Source organism: Drosophila sulfurigaster, unplaced genomic scaffold (genome assembly GCF_023558435.1).
Source record: "Drosophila sulfurigaster albostrigata strain 15112-1811.04 unplaced genomic scaffold, ASM2355843v2 ctg38_pilon, whole genome shotgun sequence".
NCBI lineage: Eukaryota > Metazoa > Arthropoda > Insecta > Diptera > Drosophilidae > Drosophila > Drosophila sulfurigaster.
Window position 1 is genome coordinate 62244 of NW_026909712.1, and position 23432 is coordinate 85675.

Sequence of the window (23432 nt, forward strand, 5' to 3'; positions counted from 1 at the left end):
AAAACCTATATAGGGGGTGGATGATCGAGCAGGCATGTCATATGAGAAAAATTTCACAAGTGAAATATATATGACTATGTATATGGAGTGAGTCTTGCCGGCATAAGTCATATATAAATAATATATGAAAATAATCATATAGAAGGCAATATGATTAAAAAAGTTAAAAATAATGAAGTTTTACTGTTGTATTATTAAATTAGTGCAACAAAAAGATACGTTAGATGGCAATACTAAATAAAATAAAAGCATTGTAGAAAACGTGTCACAAAACCTATACATGGTGAGCAGTGTGTGCCCATCACGTATATATATGTATTGGATGCATATATTTCAGTTTGCATAATAGGTAATAATTATGTTATTACAAAAGTCTCATCCGACGTTTATATGTTTATATAATAACTATTATTATATAAGCATATGACGAATTAAATGTCTTATTCCAAAGGTGTTTTCGTAGCTAAAGAATTAATATTTTGTGAATAATTGAAAATCCTCAAGGACATTATAAAAATTATTTATTTTGGACGGAGGTTTTTACTAATATAATATTGTCTACACGTAAATGCAAAATTAGATAAAATTATCAATTTGTCATCAAAATAAAATAATTTTTATTCAATTAATTGAATTTAAATTATAAATATGCATGTGTGATATAATATATTTAGTAAGTTGAAATAAAATGATATTTTTGAACGATTATATGCATATATATTTTATATATAAGTATATATATTTATATAAACAATTGTGAATTATAACTAGCGAACGTGAATGCTATCTAATTGTGGCCACATTCGTATAGTACATGTCAAGTATAACATATATATATATACAATTATTGAATATTATCGTTTGTTATTCAAAAATATTTGTGAGTTGTCATGTATTTTACATATTTGAAGATTTATGTAATTATATTTTAAATATTATTTACATAATGAAATGAACATTATTCTGGTTGATCCTGCCAGTAGTTATATGCTTGTCTCAAAGATTAAGCCATGCATGTCTAAGTACACACGAATTAATAGTGAAACCGCAAAAGGCTCATTATATCAGTTATGGTTCCTTAGATCGTTAACAGTTACTTGGATAACTGTGGTAATTCTAGAGCTAATACATGCAATTAAAACACGGACCTTCTGGAACGTGTGCTTTTATTAGGCTAAAACCAAGCGATCGCAAGATCGTTACACTGGTTGAACTCTAGATAACATGCAGATCGTATGGTCTCGTACCGACGACAGATCTTTCAAATGTCTGCCCTATCAACTTTTGATGGTAGTATCTAGGACTACCATGGTTGCAACGGGTAACGGGGAATCAGGGTTCGATTCCGGAGAGGGAGCCTGAGAAACGGCTACCACATCTAAGGAAGGCAGCAGGCGCGTAAATTACCCACTCCCAGCTCGGGGAGGTAGTGACGAAAAATAACAATACAGGACTCATATCCGAGGCCCTGTAATTGGAATGAGTACACTTTAAATCCTTTAACAAGGACCTATTGGAGGGCAAGTCTGGTGCCAGCAGCCGCGGTAATTCCAGCTCCAATAGCGTATATTAAAGTTGTTGCGGTTAAAACGTTCGTAGTTGAACTTGTGCTTCATACGGGTAGTGCAACTTACAATTGTAGTTAGTACTATACCTTTATGTATGTAAGCGTATTACCGGTGGAGTTCTTATATATAATTAGGTACTTGTACTTTTTTATATGTTCCTCCTATTTAAAACCTGCATTAGTGCTCTTCATCGAGTGTTATTGTGGGCCGGTACAATTACTTTGAACAAATTAGAGTGCTTAAAGCAGGCTTCAAATGCCTGAATATTCTGTGCATGGGATAATGAAATAAGACCTCTGTTCTGCTTTCATTGGTTTTCAGATCAAGAGGTAATGATTAATAGAAGCAGTTTGGGGCATTAGTATTACGACGCGAGAGGTGAAATTCTTGGACCGTCGTAAGACTAACTTAAGCGAAAGCATTTGCCAAAGATGTTTTCATTAATCAAGAACGAAAGTTAGAGGTTCGAAGGCGATCAGATACCGCCCTAGTTCTAACCATAAACGATGCCAGCTAGCAATTGGGTGTAGCTACTTTTATGGCTCTCTCAGTCGCTTCCCGGGAAACCAAAGCTTTTGGGCTCCGGGGGAAGTATGGTTGCAAAGCTGAAACTTAAAGGAATTGACGGAAGGGCACCACCAGGAGTGGAGCCTGCGGCTTAATTTGACTCAACACGGGAAAACTTACCAGGTCCGAACATAAGTGTGTAAGACAGATTGATAGCTCTTTCTCGAATCTATGGGTGGTGGTGCATGGCCGTTCTTAGTTCGTGGAGTGATTTGTCTGGTTAATTCCGATAACGAACGAGACTCAAATATATTAAATAGATATCTTCAGGATTATGGTGTTGAAGCTTATATAGCCTTCATTCATGGTGGCAGTAAAATGTTTATTGTGTTTGAATGTGTTTATATAAGTGGAGCCGTACCTGTTGGTTTGTCCCATTATAAGGACACTAGCTTCTTAAATGGACAAATTGCGTCTAGCAATAATGAGATTGAGCAATAACAGGTCTGTGATGCCCTTAGATGTCCTGGGCTGCACGCGCGCTACAATGAAAGTATCAACGTGTATTTCCTAGACCGAGAGGTCCGGGTAAACCGCTGAACCACTTTCATGCTTGGGATTGTGAACTGAAACTGTTCACATGAACTTGGAATTCCCAGTAAGTGTGAGTCATTAACTCGCATTGATTACGTCCCTGCCCTTTGTGCACACCGCCCGTCGCTACTACCGATTGAATTATTTAGTGAGGTCTCCGGACGTGATCACTGTGACGCCTTGTGTGTTGCGGTTGTTTCGCAAAAGTTGACCGAACTTGATTATTTAGAGGAAGTAAAAGTCGTAACAAGGTTTCCGTAGGTGAACCTGCGGAAGGATCATTATTGTTTTAATGCATCTAACCGTTAATAAATTAAATTTGTTTTTCTCTTTTAGGAATTGCAATATTTAATAAATTAAGTAACTAATAAATATAAATATTTTATTCAATCATATGAGATACAATTATGCAACATATAATAATTTAAATTAGCTAAAAACCGTTTGTTATGTATTATTATTATTATATACTGTATTAAGAGTGTTTTATGTGTTTTGGATAAAATAAAAACTGCGTGTATATGTACCATAATATACATGCGTTGCAAAATGTATTGTGCATATTCCAGTGCGCATACATTGGTTCGCAACACCTAAAGAAAAACAATGTTGTACCTGTTTGCAGGTTAACGCTTTACATATGTTGATCATAATAAATAAATTTAGCTAAAATATACTTGTCATATATCTTATTATTATCGATTATGTAAAACTAAGACATTTCGCAACATTTATTTAGGTATAAAAAAATTTTATTGAAGGAATTGATATATGCCAGTAAAATGGTGTATTTTTAATTTCTTTCAATAAAAATATTGTTGACGTAATGAAATAAAAAAAATTGTATCACTCTAAGCGGTGGATCACTCGGCTCATGGGTCGATGAAGAACGCAGCAAACTGTGCGTCATCGTGTGAACTGCAGGACACATGAACATCGACATTTTGAACGCATATCGCAGTCCATGCTGTTATGTACTTTAATTAATTTTTAGTGCTGCTTGGACTACATATGGTTGAGGGTTGTAAGACTATGCTAAATAAGTTGTTTAAAATTTTTCGGAATTTTAAGCACATTGTATATTATTGGATAATATAAGTGTGAATCTAAAAGTTCTCGCTTAAGATATTCATAATATGAATTAATAAATGAAAATACTAAAACTCTGTTGCATGAGAAATTTGAAGAATTATATGTTCTTTATTCATTTCAAATAATACTGAGGAATGTCTAGCATAAAATATATTATTTTATAAACTAGAATTGCCTCTTATTAACGAATATGATATAAAGAATAATTTTGTGAATATTATGGACCTTCAAAAAAGAGAGTATATTTCAAAATAGGCAGAGAATTGTCTATAAGTGTAATTAAACAACCTCAACTCATATGGGACTACCCCTGAATTTAAGCATATTAATTAGGGAGGAAAAGAAACTAACAAGGATTTTCTTAGTAGCGGCGAGCGAAAAGAAATCAGTTCAGCACTAAGTCACTTTGTCTATATGGCAAATGTGAGATGCAGTGTATGGAACGTCAATATTCTAGTATGAGAAATTAACGATTTAAGTCCTTCTTAAATGAGGCCATTTACCCATAGAGGGTGCCAGGCCCGTATAACGTTAATGATTATTAGATGATGTTTCCAAAGAGTCGTGTTGCTTGATAGTGCAGCACTAAGTGGGTGGTAAACTCCATCTAAAACTAAATATAACCATGAGACCGATAGTAAACAAGTACCGTGAGGGAAAGTTGAAAAGAACTCTGAATAGAGAGTTAAATAGTACGTGAAACTGCTTAGAGGTTAAGCCCGATGAACCTGAATATCCGTTATGGAAAATTCATCATTAGAATTGTAATATTTAATCAATATTATAACGATAGTGTGCATTTTTTCCATATAAGGACATTGTAATCTATTAGCATGTATGGAATTTATCAAACAATTTTGATAAGAGTTTATTTAAATTAGAGTGCTTGCATTTTAACATAAAATAAATTTCAAAAATTTGATAAAGTGCTGATAGATTATATGAGTACAGTGCGTTAATTTTTCGGAATTATATAATGGCATGATTATCATTGATTTTTATGTTTATTATAAGCACTTGTATGATTAACAATGCGAAAGATTCAGGATACCTTCGGGACCCGTCTTGAAACACGGACCAAGGAGTCTAACATATGTGCAAGTTATTGGGATATAAACCTAATAGCGTAATTAACTTGACTATTATTGGGATTAGTTTTTAACTATTTATAGTTAATTAACGCAATCCCGGGGCGTTCTATATAGTTATGTATAATAATATTTATATTATTTATGCCTCTAACTGGAACGTACCTTGAGCATATATGCTGTGACCCGAAAGATGGTGAACTATACTTGATCAGGTTGAAGTCAGGGAAACCCTGATGGAAGACCGAAACAGTTCTGACGTGCAAATCGATTGTCAGAATTGAGTATAGGGGCGAAAGACCAATCGAACCATCTAGTAGCTGGTTCCTTCCGAAGTTTCCCTCAGGATAGCTGGTGCATTTAACTGTTGTATAAAATAATCTTATCTGGTAAAGCGAATGATTAGAGGCCTTAGGGTCGAAACGATCTTAACCTATTCTCAAACTTTAAATGGGTAAGAACCTTAACTTTCTTGATATGAAGTTTAAGGTTATGATATAATGTGCCCAGTGGGCCACTTTTGGTAAGCAGAACTGGCGCTGTGGGATGAACCAAACGTAATGTTACGGTGCCCAAATTAACAACTCATTCAGAAACCATGAAAGGCGTTGGTTGCTTAAAACAGCAGGACGGTGATCATGGAAGTCGAAATCCGCTAAGGAGTGTGTAACAACTCACCTGCCGAAGCAACTAGCCCTTAAAATGGATGGCGCTTAAGTTGTATACCTATACATTACCGCTAAAGTAGATGATTTATATTACTTGTAATATAAATTTTGAAACTTTAGTGAGTAGGAAGGTACAATGGTGTGCTTAGAAGTGTTTGGCGTAAGCCTGCATGGAGCCGTCATTGGTACAGATCTTGGTGGTAGTAGCAAATAATCGAATGAGACCTTGGAGGACTGAAGTGGAGAAGGGTTTCGTGTGAACAGTGGTTGATCACGAGTTAGTCGGTCCTAAGTTCAAGGCGAAAGCCGAAAATTTTCAAGTAAAAAAGTAACTAAAATTTAAATTTTGTCATAATTAAAAAACTTGAATAATTTTGAACGAAAGGGAATACGGTTCCAATTCCGTAACCTGTTGAGTATCCGTTTGTTATTAAATATGGGCCTCGTGCTCATCCTGGCAACAGGAACGACCATAAAGAAGCCGTCGAGAGATATCGGAAGAGTTTTCTTTTCTGTTTTATAGCCGTACTACCATGGAAGTCTTTCGCAGAGAGATATGGTAGATGGGCTAGAAGAGCATGACATATACTGTTGTGTCGATATTTTCTCCTCGGACCTTGAAAATTTATGGTGGGGACACGCAAACTTCTCAACAGGCCGTACCAATATCCGCAGCTGGTCTCCAAGGTGAAGAGTCTCTAGTCGATAGAATAATGTAGGTAAGGGAAGTCGGCAAATTAGATCCGTAACTTCGGGATAAGGATTGGCTCTGAAGATTGAGATAGTCGGGCTTGATTGGGAAACAATAACATGGTTTATGTGCTCGTTCTGGGTAAATAGAGTTTCTATCATTTATGGTAGTTTCTTGTTCCCCGGATAGTTTAGTTACGTAGCCAATTGTGGAACTTTCTTGCTAAAATTTTTAAGAATACTAGTTGGGCAACCAGTTAGTTCTTTTAAATTATAACGATTATCAATTAACAATCAATTCAGAACTGGCACGGACTTGGGGAATCCGACTGTCTAATTAAAACAAAGCATTGTGATGGCCCTAGCGGGTGTTGACACAATGTGATTTCTGCCCAGTGCTCTGAATGTCAAAGTGAAGAAATTCAAGTAAGCGCGGGTCAACGGCGGGAGTAACTATGACTCTCTTAAGGTAGCCAAATGCCTCGTCATCTAATTAGTGACGCGCATGAATGGATTAACGAGATTCCTACTGTCCCTATCTACTATCTAGCGAAACCACAGCCAAGGGAACGGGCTTGGAATAATTAGCGGGGAAAGAAGACCCTTTTGAGCTTGACTCTAATCTGGCAGTGTAAGGAGACATAAGAGGTGTAGAATAAGTGGGAGATATTAAATTTCGGTTTAGTATCGACAATGAAATACCACTACTCTTATTGTTTCCTTACTTACTTGATTAAATGGAACGTGTATCATTTCCTAGCCATTATACGGATATATTTATTATATCTTATGGTATTGGGTTTTGATGCAAGCTTCTTGATCAAAGTATCACGAGTTTGTTATATAATCGCAAACAAATTCATTAATGAGAGAGTGCATTTATGTATTCTCAAATTAAAAATTTGGTATAACTCCAATTACTCAGGTATGATCCAATTCAAGGACATTGCCAGGTAGGGAGTTTGACTGGGGCGGTACATCTCTCAAATAATAACGGAGGTGTCCCAAGGCCAGCTCAGTGCGGACAGAAACCACACATAGAGCAAAAGGGCAAATGCTGACTTGATCTCGGTGTTCAGTACACACAGGGACAGCAAAAGCTCGGCCTATCGATCCTTTTGGTTTAAAGAGTTTTTAACAAGAGGTGTCAGAAAAGTTACCATAGGGATAACTGGCTTGTGGCGGCCAAGCGTTCATAGCGACGTCGCTTTTGATCCTTCGATGTCGGCTCTTCCTATCATTGTGAAGCAAAATTCACCAAGCGTTGGATTGTTCACCCATGCAAGGGAACGTGAGCTGGGTTTAGACCGTCGTGAGACAGGTTAGTTTTACCCTACTAATGACAAAACGTTGTTGCGACAGCATTCCTGCGTAGTACGAGAGGAACCGCAGGTACGGACCAATGGCACAATACTTGTTCGAGCGAACAGTGGTATGACGCTACGTCCGTTGGATTATGCCTGAACGCCTCTAAGGTCGTATCCGTGCTGGACTGCAATGATAAATAAGGGGCAATTTGCATTGTATGGCTTCTAAACCATTAAAAGTTTATTATTCATTTAATAGACGACGATGGATGTGATGCCAATGTTACATATAACATAGTAAATTGGGAGGATCTTCGATCACCTGGTGCCGCGCTAGTTATATATTAAAACATTATTTAATACAATGACAAAGCCTTGAATCAATTGTAAACGACTTTTATAACAGGCAAGGTGTTGTAAGTGGTTGAGCAGCTGCCATACTGCGATCCACTGAAGCTTATCCTTTGCTTGACGATTCGATAAAATATATATGTTTAAGGCATATATAAAAAATATTATATGTATGATGTATATATGGAAACGTATATATGTTTATATATATAAATATGCAAAATTGTATGCATAATTATGTTATACAATTACGCATATAAGAAGAATATTTATATAATATATGAATATATTATATATATAAATAAATAATATATCAATGTGTACAAAATATACTTGTATATTTTAAATATGCATTTATTTAGTATGCGTTAATTATATATATTTATTTGGTAGCCAAAAGGACGCCATCATATTAGTGGCGAAGATTAAAAATATGCATAGTATATCTATGTGTACAAAATACTTGCATATTTTAAATATGCATTTATTTATTATGCGTTGGTAATATATATTTATTTGGTAGCCAAAAGGACGCCATCATATTAGTGGCGAAAATTTGTTTACAAAATACTTGCATATTTTAAATATGCATTTATTTATTATGCGTTGGTAATATATATTTATTTGGTAGCCAAAAGGACGCCATCATATTAGTGGCGAAAATTTGTTTACAAAATACTTGCGTATTTTAAATATGCATTTATTTATTATGCGTTGGTAATATATATTTATTTGGTAGCAAAATGACGCCATCATATATTCCCAGTGGTGTTATGCTTCGCATAATGAACCTTATTCTCTGGTGCGGCAAACTACCCACACTCTTCCGAATGGCTCGAACCGTTTTCATCCCGAAGACGGTAAGAGCATCCCGACCAGAAGACTTCCGTCCGATATCGGTGCCTTCTGTCATAGTTAGACAACTCAATGCCATCTTGGCATCTCGATTGGCCTCATCAGTCGATTGGGATCCGCGTCAGCGGGTTTCTTCCTACTGACGGTTGCGCCGATAACGCGACAATAGTTGACTTAATCCTGAGGGACCACCATAGACGTCATGCGTCGTGTTATATCGCGACACTTGATGTCAGCAAAGCGTTTGACTCTGTGTCTCACGCAGCGGTAATTGACACCCTATCCGCGTATGGTGCACCAACGGGTTTTGTTGACTACGTACGTAGCTTGTACTTGGGAGGTGGCACTAGTCTCAATGGTAAAGGCTGGAGATCAGAGGAATTCGTCCCTGCTAGAGGTGTGAAGCAGGGTGACCCTTTGTCTCCACATATGTTCAACTTGGTCATCGACCGGTTGCTCAGGTCTTTACCGGACGAGATTGGTGTCAGTGTCGGAAATGCCAAAACAAACGCTGCAGCGTTCGCAGACGATCTGGTGTTGTTTGCTTCTACACCGAAGGGCCTTCAGGCATTATTGGATACCACGGTCTCCTTTTTGGCGTCCGTTGGGCTGACCCTAAACGCTAATAAGTGTTTTACTGTTAGTGTCAAGGGGCAACCGAAGCAGAAGTGTACTGTGATCGAATCACGGAGCTTTTGTGTAGGTTCGCGCAAGTGTCCAAGCTTGAAGCGTTCAGAGGAATGGAAGTATCTTGGCATCCAGTTCACTGCGGACGGGAGGGCCCGCTACAATCCGACTGAGGACATTGGTCCCAGATTGGATATCATATCGCGGTCCCCCCTGAAGCCACAGCAGAAGTTATTCGCCCTCAGAACTGTCCTCATTCCACAGCTATATCACAAGCTAACCCTTGGTAGTGTGGCAATAGGCGTTTTGAGAAAGTGTGACAGACTGGTACGGTCGGTCGTAAGGAAATGGTTAGATCTTCCTATGGATGTGTCAGTAGCATTCTTCCATGCCCCCCACACAAGTGGGGGTCTCGGTGTTCCCTCAGTTCGAAGGACAGCTCAATGCTGCGCATACAGAGGTTAACGAACATAAAATGGCCCCACCTCGAGCAATCCGAGACAGCCAGTTCGTTCCTTAGTGCGGAAATTCGGAGGGCCCGAGATAGGTGCAAGGCATCGGGAGACGCGGCTCTGGATACACGCCTTTTGATCGACTCGTACTGGGCGGATAGGTTGCACTCCTCTGTTGATGGTAGCGGTCTCCGTGAAGCAGGGCGTTATGCTCCGCAACACGGGTGGGTTGTCGCACCCACGCGTTTGTTAACTGGAAAAGCTTATTTGAATGGGATCAAACTGCGGATAAATGCCCTACCCACGCGGTCTCGTACCACGAGGGAAGGCACGAATTGGAGAGGCAGTGTCGTGCAGGATGTGATGCTCCCGAATCACTAAACCACATTTTGCAGAAGTGTCATCGTACGCATGGGAGGCGGGTGGCTAGACACAACAGTGTAGCTAATTATCTCAAGCGGGGACTTGAGACGAGAGGCTACTCTGTCATTGCTGAACCAAGTCTGCAGGAGAGAACAGGATATATAAGCCGGACCTGGTGGGTTTCCGACCAGATCACACGATAGTGATCGACGCTCAGGTAGTGACTGACGGACTTGATCTTGACCAAGCTCATCAGAGTAAGGTTGAGATCTACGACAGACAGGACGTACGAACGGCTCTGGTTCGGGATTATCAGGCACATGAGGACATTAAAATCGTTTCTGCTACGCTAAACTGGAGGGGCATCTGGAGCTATCGGTCGGTAAAACGACTGAGAGCACTGGGAGTCCTTAACGCTGGTGATAGCAATATTATCAGTACCAGGGTGGTAGATGGCGGAGTCTGCGGCTTTAAGACGTTCATGTTCCATACTGGATATCGCCAAGGAGTGGGTTAGCACCGAGGTTTACTTTCCTCATTGAAAGTCAACTACACTGGCCAACATCTATTGTGTACAAAGTAAAGGGAAAACAGTCATATGACGTGCCATCCATATATGGCATTGTTGTGTGGGCAAATTCATTTCCTACAAAAAATAGCCAAATGCCTCGTCATCTAATTAGTGACGCGCATGAATGGATTAACGGGGATTCCTACTGTCCCTATCTATCTTGCGTGGAGTTGCGTACGTATCAACCGGTTGCCGATAACCAAAAATCGGAAGAGGTTTTAGGTAGGCCTCGCTCCTCACACAAGTGTCCAGTCCAAACAACTGGCCTTCGAATGTGTACCTTTTTAAAGGGGGCGCTGATCACGCCTGAATTGTGTATAAATAAGTAATAATAAATTGGATCCCATGCGCGCTCGGGCGCCGTGTGATTAAGTCAGTCATGACAGGTGCACACGTAAAACTAATATAGCTAATATGTCCCTATCTACTATCTAGCGAAACCACAGCCAAGGGGAACGGGCTTGGAATAATTAGCGGGGAAAGAAGACCCTTTTGAGCTTGACTCTAATCTGGCAGTGTAAGGAGACATAAGAGGTGTAGAATAAGTGGGAGATATTAAATTTCGGTTTAGTATCGACAATGAAATACCACTACTCTTATTGTTTCCTTACTTACTTGATTAAATGGAACGTGTATCATTTCCTAGCCATTATACGGATATATTTATTATATCTTATGGTATTGGGTTTTGATGCAAGCTTCTTGATCAAAGTATCACGAGTTTGTTATATAATCGCAAACAAATTCATTAATGAGAGAGTGCATTTATGTATTCTCAAATTAAAAATTTGGTATAACTCTAATTACTCAGGTATGATCCAATTCAAGGACATTGCCAGGTAGGGAGTTTGAATGGGGCGGTACATCTCTCAAATAATAACGGAGGTGTCCCAAGGCCAGCTCAGTGCGGACAGAAACCACACATAGAGCAAAAGGGCAAATGCTGACTTGATCTCGGTGTTCAGTACACACAGGGACAGCAAAAGCTCGGCCTATCGATCCTTTTGGTTTAAAGAGTTTTTAACAAGAGGTGTCAGAAAAGTTACCATAGGGATAACTGGCTTGTGGCGGCCAAGCGTTCATAGCGACGTCGCTTTTTGATCCTTCGATGTCGGCTCTTCCTATCATTGTGAAGCAAAATTCACCAAGCGTTGGATTGTTCACCCATGCAAGGGAACGTGAGCTGGGTTTAGACCGTCGTGAGACAGGTTAGTTTTACCCTACTAATGACAAAACGTTGTTGCGACAGCATTCCTGCGTAGTACGAGAGGAACCGCAGGTACGGACCAATGGCACAATACTTGTTCGAGCGAACAGTGGTATGACGCTACGTCCGTTGGATTATGCCTGAACGCCTCTAAGGTCGTATCCGTGCTGGACTGCAATGATAAATAAGGGGCAATTTGCATTGTATGGCTTCTAAACCATTAAAAGTTTATTATTCATTTAATAGACGACGATGGATGTGATGCCAATGTTACATATAACATAGTAAATTGGGAGGATCTTCGATCACCTGGTGCCGCGCTAGTTATATATTAAAACATTATTTAATACAATGACAAAGCCTTGAATCAATTGTAAACGACTTTTATAACAGGCAAGGTGTTGTAAGTGGTCGAGCAGCTGCCATACTGCGATCCACTGAAGCTTATCCTTTGCTTGACGATTCGATAAAATATATATGTTTAAGGCATATATAAAAAATATTATATGTATGATGTATATATGGAAACGTATATATGTTTATATATATAAATATGCAAAATTGTATGCATAATTATGTTATACAATTACGCATATAAGAAGAATATTTATATAATATATGAATATATTATATATATAAATAAATAATATATCAATGTGTACAAAATATACTTGTATATTTTAAATATGCATTTATTTAGTATGCGTTAATTATATATATTTATTTGGTAGCCAAAAGGACGCCATCATATTAGTGGCGAAGATTAAAAATATGCATAGTATATCTATGTGTACAAAATACTTGCATATTTTAAATATGCATTTATTTATTATGCGTTGGTAATATATATTTATTTGGTAGCCAAAAGGACGCCATCATATTAGTGGCGAAAATTTGTTTACAAAATACTTGCATATTTTAAATATGCATTTATTTATTATGCGTTGGTAATATATATTTATTTGGTAGCCAAAAGGACGCCATCATATTAGTGGCGAAAATTTGTTTACAAAATACTTGCGTATTTTAAATATGCATTTATTTATTATGCGTTGGTAATATATATTTATTTGGTAGCAAAATGACGCCATCATATTAGTGGCGAAAATTAAGAATATGCATAGTATATCTATGTGTACAAAATACTTGCATATTTTAAATATGCATTTATTTATTATGCGTTGGTAATACTTGCATATTTTAAATATGCATTTATTTATTATATTTATTTGGTAGCCAAAAGGACGCCATCATATTAGTGGCGAAAATTAAGAATATGCATAGTATATCTATGTGTACAAAATACTTGCATATTTTAAATATGCATTTATTTATTATGCGTTGGTAATATATATTTATTTGGTAGCCAAAAGGACGCCATCATATTAGTGGCGAAAATTTGTTTACAAAATACTTGCGTATTTTAAATATGCATTTATTTATTATGCGTTGGTAATATATATTTATTTGGTAGCAAAAGGACGGCATCATATTAGTGGCGAAAATTAAGAATATGCATAGTATATCTATGTGTACAAAATACTTGCATATTTTAAATATGCATTTATTTAGTATGTGTTAGTTATACATATTTATTTGGCAGCAAAAGGACGGCATCATATTAGTGGCGAAAATTAAAAATATACATGATATATATATATCTATGTGTACAGAATACTTGCGTATTTTACGTATGCATTTAATATGTTTGGTAGCAAAAGAACGCCATCATATTGGTGGCGCAAATTAAGACATGAAAAACTTATAAGTTCAATTTTGACAAAAATTTCAACATATGAAAATTGAATGAAAAACTTTTAAATAGCATTTTATACTGTTTATTAATATAATGAGATAAGATTTTGAATTTAACTTGAGAAAAATTTTTTTGGACTTGGTGAATTTTTTATTGAACTGCAGCCAAATGATATGAGGTTCTACCGAGATATGAGTTCAACATTGACAAAAAATTTCAACATGTCAAAATAGAATAAAAAACTTTTTAAATAGCATGTTATACAGTTTATTAATATAATGAGATAAGATTTTGAATTTAACTTGAGAAAAAATTTTTTGGACTTGGTGAATTTTTATTGAACTGCAGCCAAATGATATGAGGTTCTACCGAGATATGAGTTCAACATTGACAAAAATTTCAACATGTGAAAATTGAATGAAAAACTTTTTAAATAGCATGTTATACAGTTTATTAATATAATGAGATAAGATTTTGAATTTAACTTGAGATAAAATTTTTTTGGACTTGGTGAATTTTTATTGAACTGCAGCCATATGATATGAGGTTCTACCGAGATATGAGTTCAACATTGACAAAAATTTCAACATGTGAAAATTGAATGAAAAACTTTTTAAATAGCATTTTATACAGTTTATTAATATAATGAGATAAGATTTTGAATTTAACTTGAGAAAAAATTTTTTGGACTTGGTGAATTTTTATTGAACTGCAGCCATATGATATGAGGTTCTACCGAGATATGAGTTCAACATTGACAAAAATTTCAACATGTGAAAATTGAATGAAAAACTTTTTAAATAGCATTTTATACAGTTTATTAATATAATGAGATAAGATTTTGAATTTAACTTGAGAAAAAATTTTTTTGGACTTGGTGAATTTTTTATTGAACTGCAGCCATATGATATGAGGTTCTACCGAGATATGAGTTCAACATTGACAAAAAATTTCAACATGTGAAAATTGAATGAAAAACTTTTAAATAGCATTTTATACAGTTTATTAATATAATGAGATAAGATTTTGAATTTAACTTGAGAAAAATTTTTTGGACTTGGTGAATTTTTTATTGAACTGCAGCCATATGATATGAGGTTCTACCGAGATATGAGTTCAACATTGACAAAAAATTTCAACATGTGAAAATTGAATGAAAAACTTTTTAAATAGCATGTTATACAGTTTATTAATATAATGAGATAAGATTTTGAATTTAACTTGAGAAAAATTTTTTTGGACTTGGTGAATTTTTATTGAACTGCAGCCATATGATATGAGGTTCTACCGAGATATGAGTTCAACATTGACAAAAATTTCAACATGTGAAAATTGAATGAAAAACTTTTTAAATAGCATTTTATACAGTTTATTAATATAATGAGATAAGATTTTGAATTTAACTTGAGAAAAAATTTTTGGACTTGGTGAATTTTTATTGAACTGCAGCCATATGATATGAGGTTCTACCGAGATATGAGTTCAACATTGGCAAAAAATTTCAACATATGAAAATTGAATGAAAAACTTTTTAAATAGCATTTAATACAGTTTATTAATATACTAAGATAAGAATTCGAGTTAAACTTGAGAAAACATTTTTTGGACTTGGTGAATTTTTATTGAATGTATATGAACATTTCAACTTTGACAAAAATTTTAAACAATGTTAAACAATTTACGATTGTACTTGTATTTAATACAAATTATTGATGATAATATAATGAAGTTTTGCTGTTGTATTATTAAATTAGTGCAACATAAAAGATACATTAGATGGTAGACCTTAGTAAAATGAGCTGGTTGTAGAAAACGTGTCACAAAACCTATATATGAAGGGTGGTGATGTTGAGCAGGCATGTCATATGAGAAAAATTTCACAAGTGAAATATATATGACTATGTATATGGAGTGAGTCTTGCCGGCATGTCATATATAAATAATATATGAAAATAATCATATAGAAGGCAATATGATTAAAAAGTTAAAAATAATGAAGTTTTACTGTTGCATTATTAAATTAGTGCAACATAAAGATACATTAGATGGTAGACCTTAGTAAAATGAGCTGGTTGTAGAAAACGTGTCACAAAACCTATATAGGGGTGGTGAGGTCGGGCAGGCATGTCATATGAGAAAAATTTCACAAGTGAAATATATATGACTATGTATATGGAGTGAGTCTTGCCGGCATGTCATATATAAATAATATATGAAAATAATCATATAGAAGGCAATATGATTATACAAGTTAAAAATAATGAAGTTTTGCTGTTGTATTATTAAATTAGTGCAACATAAAGATACATTAGATGGTAGACCTTAGTAAAATGAGCTGGTTGTAGAAAACGTGTCACAAAACCTATATAGGGTGGTGATGTCGAGCAGGCATGTCATATGAGAAAAATTTCACAAGTGAAATATATATGACTATGTATATGGAGTGAGTCTTGCCGGCATAAGTCATATATAAATAATATATGAAAATAATCATATAGAAGGCAATATGATTAAAAAGTTAAAAATAATGAAGTTTTACTGTTGTATTATTAAATTAGTGCAACAAAAAGATACGTTAGATGGTAATACTAAATAAAATAAAAGCATTGCAGAAAACGTGTCACAAAACCTTTATAGGGGTGGTGAGGTCGGGCAGGCATGTCATATGAGAAAAATTTCACAAGTGAAATATATATGACTATGTATATGGAGTGAGTCTTGCCGGCATAAGTCATATATAAATAATATATGAAATATAATCATATAGAAGGCAATATGATTATACAAGTTAAAAATAATGAAGTTTTGCTGTTGTATTATTAAATTAGTGCAACATAAAGATACATTAGATGGTAGACCTTAGTAAAATGAGCTGGTTGTAGAAAACGTGTCACAAAACCTATATATAGGGTGGTGATGTCGAGCAGGCATGTCATATGAGAAAAATTTCACAAGTGAAATATATATGACTATGTATATGGAGTGAGTCTTGCCGGCATAAGTCATATATAAATAATATATGAAAATAATCATATAGAAGGCAATATGATTAAAAAGTTAAAAATAATGAAGTTTTACTGTTGTATTATTAAATTAGTGCAACATAAAAGATACATTAGATGGTAGACCTTAGTAAAATGAGCTGGTTGTAGAAAACGTGTCACAAAACCTATATAGGGGTGGTGAGGTCGGGCAGGCATGTCATATGAAAAAATTTCACAAGTGAAATATATATGACTATGTATATGGAGTGAGTCTTGCCGGCATGTCATATATAAATAATATATGAAAATAATCATATAGAAGGCAATATGATTATACAAGTTAAAAATAATGAAGTTTTGCTGTTGTATTATTAAATTAGTGCAACATAAAAGATACATTAGATGGTAGACCTTAGTAAAATGAGCTGGTTGTAGAAAACGTGTCACAAAACCTATATAGGGGTGGTGATGTCGAGCAGGCATGTCATATGAGAAAAATTTCACAAGTGAAATATATATGACTATGTATATGGAGTGAGTCTTGCCGGCATAAGTCATATATAAATAATATATGAAAATAATCATATAGAAGGCAATATGATTAAAAAAGTTAAAAATAATGAAGTTTTACTGTTGTATTATTAAATTAGTGCAACAAAAAGATACGTTGGATGGCAATACTAAATAAAATAAAAGCATTGTAGAAAACGTGTCACAAAACCTATTCAGGCATGTTTTTTCAAGTGAAATATATATGACTATTTTTTCTTCGTCAATAATTATTTATTTAAAATCTGTCTGTACGGACAATAATTAAATTTTTTGAGGCAGCCTTGTCGATTAAATTCTCACAAGAGATGGTTGGTAGGGTTCTGGAGGGCTAATCATCATCCTCCATGGGCAGGTCGAGGGGGTGTTTATACCCGCTACCCATAGGGTAGAAGGGTATTATAACTTTGTGCCGGCAGGAAATGTATGTAACAGGTAGAAGGAGGCATCTCCGACCCTATAAAGTATATATATTCTTGATCAGCGTCAACAGCCGAGACGATATAGCCATGTCCGTCTGTCCGTCTGTGTGTCTGTGTGTCCGTCCGTCTGTCCGTCCGTATGAACACCTAGATCTCAGAGACTACGAGAGATAGAGCTATAATTTTTTTTCGACAGCATTTGTTATGTTTGCACGCAGATCAAGTTTGTTTCAAATTTTTGCCACGCCCACTTCCGCCCCCGCAAATCAAAAAAATCGAATAACAAGCGTAATTTTAAAGCTAGAGTTGCGAATTTTGGTATATATAATAATAGCTATAGTACTTATGATTCCTGAAAATTTGGTTGCGATCAGATAAAAATTGTCGAAGTTATAAAAGAAATACTTTTGTATGGGCAAAAATGCCTACTTATAAGGGTCTTAGTTACTTTGGCTGACAATCTGGTATATTGAGCCGTCTATGGTATATTTTGAATGCGGTACTATATTGATATACCAAACATACCATTTGGTATATTTTTAGTATTTTTTTAAGTATTTTCGGTATATTTTCAAAATGATACCGCTATATTTTGCCTTTATTAAAAATGGGTAGCGGGTATCTCACAGTCGAGCACACTCGACAGTAACTTTCTTACTTGTTTCTTTTAAGTCTTCTGACGGTTTGGCTGTTGTCTAAACCTATACATGGTGAGCAGTGTGTACTTATCACGTATATATATGTATTGGATGCATATATTTCAGTTTGCATATTAGGTAATAATTATGTTATTACAAAAAGTCTCATCCGACGTTTATATGTTTATATAATAACTATTATTATATAAGCATATGACGAATTAAATGTCTTCTTCCAAAGGTGTTTTCGTTGCTAAAGAATTTATATTTTGTGAATAATTGAAAATCCTCAAAGGACACTATAAAAATTATTTATTGTGGACGGAGGTTTTTACTAATATAATATTGTCTATACGTAAATGCAAAATTAGATAAAATTATCAATTTGTCATCAAAATAAAATAATTTTTTATTCAATTAATTGAATTTAAATTATAAATATGCATGTGTGATATAATATATTTAGAAAGTTGAAATAAAATGATATTTTTGAACGATTATATGCATATATATTTTATATATAAGTATATATATTTATATAAACAATTGTGAATTATAACTAGCGAACGTGAATGCTATCTAATTGTGGCCACATTCGTATAGTACATGTCAAGTATAACATATATATATATACAATTATTGAATATTATCGTTTGTTATTCAAAAATATTTGTGAGTTGTCATGTATTTTACATATTTGAAGATTTATGTAATTATATTTTAAATATTATTTACATAATGAAATGAACATTATTCTGGTTGATCCTGCCAGTAGTTATATGCTTGTCTCAAAGATTAAGCCATGCATGTCTAAGTACACACGAATTAATAGTGAAACCGCAAAAGGCTCATTATATCAGTTATGGTTCCTTAGATCGTTAACAGTTACTTGGATAACTGTGGTAATTCTAGAGCTAATACATGCAATTAAAACACGGACCTTCTGGAACGTGTGCTTTTATTAGGCTAAAACCAAGCGATCGCAAGATCGTTACACTGGTTGAACTCTAGATAACATGCAGATCGTATGGTCTCGTACCGACGACAGATCTTTCAAATGTCTGCCCTATCAACTTTTGATGGTAGTATCTAGGACTACCATGGTTGCAACGGGTAACGGGGAATCAGGGTTCGATTCCGGAGAGGGAGCCTGAGAAACGGCTACCACATCTAAGGAAGGCAGCAGGCGCGTAAATTACCCACTCCCAGCTCGGGGAGGTAGTGACGAAAAATAACAATACAGGACTCATATCCGAGGCCCTGTAATTGGAATGAGTACACTTTAAATCCTTTAACAAGGACCTATTGGAGGTCAAGTCTGGTGCCAGCAGCCGCGGTAATTCCAGCTCCAATAGCGTATATTAAAGTTGTTGCGGTTAAAACGTTCGTAGTTGAACTTGTGCTTCATACGGGTAGTGCAACTTACAATTGTAGTTAGTACTATACCTTTATGTATGTAAGCGTATTACCGGTGGAGTTCTTATATATAATTAGGTACTTGTACTTTTTTATATGTTCCTCCTATTTAAAACCTGCATTAGTGCTCTTCATCGAGTGTTATTGTGGGCCGGTACAATTACTTTGAACAAATTAGAGTGCTTAAAGCAGGCTTCAAATGCCTGAATATTCTGTGCATGGGATAATGAAATAAGACCTCTGTTCTGCTTTCATTGGTTTTCAGATCAAGAGGTAATGATTAATAGAAGCAGTTTGGGGGCATTAGTATTACGACGCGAGAGGTGAAATTCTTGGACCGTCGTAAGACTAACTTAAGCGAAAGCATTTGCCAAAGATGTTTTCATTAATCAAGAACGAAAGTTAGAGGTTCGAAGGCGATCAGATACCGCCCTAGTTCTAACCATAAACGATGCCAGCTAGCAATTGGGTGTAGCTACTTTTATGGCTCTCTCAGTCGCTTCCCGGGAAACCAAAGCTTTTGGGCTCCGGGGGAAGTATGGTTGCAAAGCTGAAACTTAAAGGAATTGACGGAAGGGCACCACCAGGAGTGGAGCCTGCGGCTTAATTAGACTCAACACGGGAAAACTTACCAGGTCCGAACATAAGTGTGTAAGACAGATTGATAGCTCTTTCTCGAATCTATGGGTGGTGGTGCATGGCCGTTCTTAGTTCGTGGAGTGATTTGTCTGGTTAATTCCGATAACGAACGAGACTCAAATATATTAAATAGATATCTTCAGGATTATGGTGTTGTAAATTTATGGTGGCAGTAAAATGTTTATTGTGTTTGAATGTGTTTATATAAGTGGAGCCGTACCTGTTGGTTTGTCCCATTATAAGGACACTAGCTTCTTAAATGGACAAATTGCGTCTAGCAATAATGAGATTGAGCAATAATAGGTTTGTGATGCCCTTAGATGTCCTGGGCTGCACGCGCGCTACAATGAAAGTATTTATATTTCCTAGACCGAGAGGTCCGGGTAAACCGCTGAACCACTTTCATGCTTGGGATTGTGAACTGAAACTGTTCACATGAACTTGGAATTCCCAGTAAGTGTGAGTCATTAACTCGCATTGATTACGTCCCTGCCCTTTGTGCACACCGCCCGTCGCTACTACCGATTGAATTATTTAGTGAGGTCTCCGGACGTGATCACTGTGACGCCTTGTGTGTTGCGGTTGTTTCGCAAAAGTTGACCGAACTTGATTATTTAGAGGAAGTAAAAGTCGTAACAAGGTTTCCGTAGGTGAACCTGCGGAAGGATCATTATTGTTTTAATGCATCTAACCGTTAATAAATTAAATTTGTTTTTCTCTTTAGGAATTGCAATATTTAATAAATTAAGTAACTAATAAATATAAATATTTTATTCAATCATATGAGATACAATTATGCAACATATAATAATTTAAATTAGCTAAAAACCGTTTGTTATGTATTATTATTATTATATACTGTATTAAGAGTGTTTTATGTGTTTTGGATAAAATAAAAACTGCGTGTATATGTACCATAATATACATGCGTTGCAAAATGTATTGTGCATATTCCAGTGCGCATACATTGGTTCGCAACACCTAAAGAAAAACAATGTTGTACCTGTTTGCAGGTTAACGCTTTACATATGTTGATCATAATAAATAAATTTAGCTAAAATATACTTGTCATATATCTTATTATTATCGATTATGTAAAACTAAGACATTTCGCAACATTTATTTAGGTATAAAAAAAAATTTTATTGAAGGAATTGATATATGCCAGTAAAATGGTGTATTTTTAATTTCTTTCAATAAAAATATTGTTGACGTAATGAAATAAAAAAAAAATTGTATCACTCTAAGCGGTGGATCACTCGGCTCACGGGTCGATGAAGAACGCAGCAAACTGTGCGTCATCGTGTGAACTGCAGGACACATGAACATCGACATTTTGAACGCATATCGCAGTCCATGCTGTTATGTACTTTAATTAATTTTTATACCCGCTACCCATAGGGTAGAAGGGTATTATAACTTTGTGCCGGCAGGAAATGTATGTAACAGGTAGAAGGAGGCATCTCCGACCCTATAAAGTATATATATTCTTGATCAGTGTCAACAGCCGAGACGATCTAGCCATGTCCGTCTGTCCGTCTGTGTGTCTGTGTGTCTGTCCGTCTGTGTGTCTGTCCGTCCGTCCGTATGAACACCTAGATCTCAGAGACTACAAGAGATAGAGCTATAATTTTTTTTCGACAGCATTTGTTATGTTTGCACGCAGATCAAGTTTGTTTCAAATTTTTGCCACGCCCACTTCCGCCCCCGCAAATCAAAAAAATCGAATAACAAGCGTAATTGTAAAGCTAGAATTACAAATTTTGGTATATACAATAATAACTATAGCATTTATGATTGCTGAAAATTTGGTTGCGATCAGATAAAAATTGTAGAAGTTATTAAAGAAATAGTTTTGTATGGGCAAAAATGCTTTCTATGTATGTGTTGTATGTATGCGTATACGTATATACATGCTCGCCTCTATATTTGTATATGTATGCAAGAGACACTGCGATAGCTCTATTGGTAGAGTGCAAGCTTATTACTGCTGTGGTAGTCGGGGGACTCGGGTTTGAGTCCACTCGGGGTACAAAATTTTTTTTAATCGTTTTTACAACAATTATAAATAAAAATTGTGGATTTTGTTAAAGAAATATTTTGTATGAGCAAAACCGCCTGCTATGTATGTATTGTATGTATGCGTATACGTATATACATGCTCGTCTATATTAGCATCTGTATGCATAAGGGTTCTTAAGCAATGCGATAGCTCAGGTGGTAGAGTGCAAGCCGCGTATGTTGTGGTGCCCGGGTTCGAACGCGCTCGAAGTACAAACTTTTTTTAACCACACGGTCGGTGGTGCTGAAGTTCAAATTCCGATCGAAAATACATGCATATTTATTTTTAATATTTTGAGATTATTACCGCAATATATTGCTTTTATTCAAAATGGGTAGCGGGTATTTCACAGTGGAGCACACTCGACTGTAGCTTTCTTACTTGTTTAGTGCTGCTTGGACTACATATGGTTGAGGGTTGTAAGACTATGCTAAATAAGTTGTTTAAAATTTTTCGGAATTTTAAGCACATTGTATATTATTGGATAATATAAGTGTGAATCTAAAAAGTTCTCGCTTAAGATATTCATAATATGAATTAATAAATGAAAATACTAAAACTCTGTTGCATGAGAAATTTGAAGAATTATATGTTCTTTATTCATTTCAAATAATACTGAGGAATGTCTAGCATAAAATATATTATTTTATAAACTAGAATTGCCTCTTATTAACGAATATGATATAAAGAATAATTTTGTGAATATTATGGACCTTCAAAAAAAGATAGTATATTTCAAAATAGGCAGAGAATTGTCTATAAGTGTAATTAAACAACCTCAACTCATATGGGACTCCCCTGAATTTAAGCATATTAATTAGGGAGGAAAAGAAACTAACAAGGATTTTCTTAGTAGCGGCGAGCGAAAAGAAATCAGTTCAGCACTAAGTCACTTTGTCTATATGGCAAATGTGAGATGCAGTGTATGGAACGTCAATATTCTAGTATGAGAAATTAACGATTTAAGTCCTTCTTAAATGAGGCCATTTACCCATAGAGGGTGCCAGGCCCGTATAACGTTAATGA

General features: G+C 35.5%; 4 non-coding genes and 1 pseudogene across 4 annotated transcripts; all 5 read left to right on the plus strand.

The window, feature by feature from the left end:
* The first annotated feature begins 960 nt into the window (after positions 1-960).
* On the plus strand, positions 961-2953 carry LOC133849911 (small subunit ribosomal RNA). Its single transcript, XR_009895509.1, has one exon. It is a non-coding gene; the product is annotated as a small subunit ribosomal RNA (ribosomal RNA).
* Positions 2954-3516: 563 nt separating this feature from the next.
* Positions 3517-3694, plus strand: LOC133849920 (5.8S ribosomal RNA). Its single transcript, XR_009895515.1, has one exon. It is a non-coding gene; the product is annotated as a 5.8S ribosomal RNA (ribosomal RNA).
* A 351-nt stretch (positions 3695-4045) lies between these two features.
* On the plus strand, positions 4046-7994 carry LOC133849915 (large subunit ribosomal RNA). The gene has a single exon (XR_009895513.1). It is a non-coding gene; the product is annotated as a large subunit ribosomal RNA (ribosomal RNA).
* An 11047-nt stretch (positions 7995-19041) lies between these two features.
* LOC133849914 (small subunit ribosomal RNA) lies at positions 19042-21017 on the plus strand. The gene has a single exon (XR_009895512.1). It is a non-coding gene; the product is annotated as a small subunit ribosomal RNA (ribosomal RNA).
* A 566-nt stretch (positions 21018-21583) lies between these two features.
* LOC133849910 (5.8S ribosomal RNA) lies at positions 21584-21728 on the plus strand (annotated as a pseudogene).
* The last annotated feature ends 1704 nt before the right edge of the window (positions 21729-23432 follow it).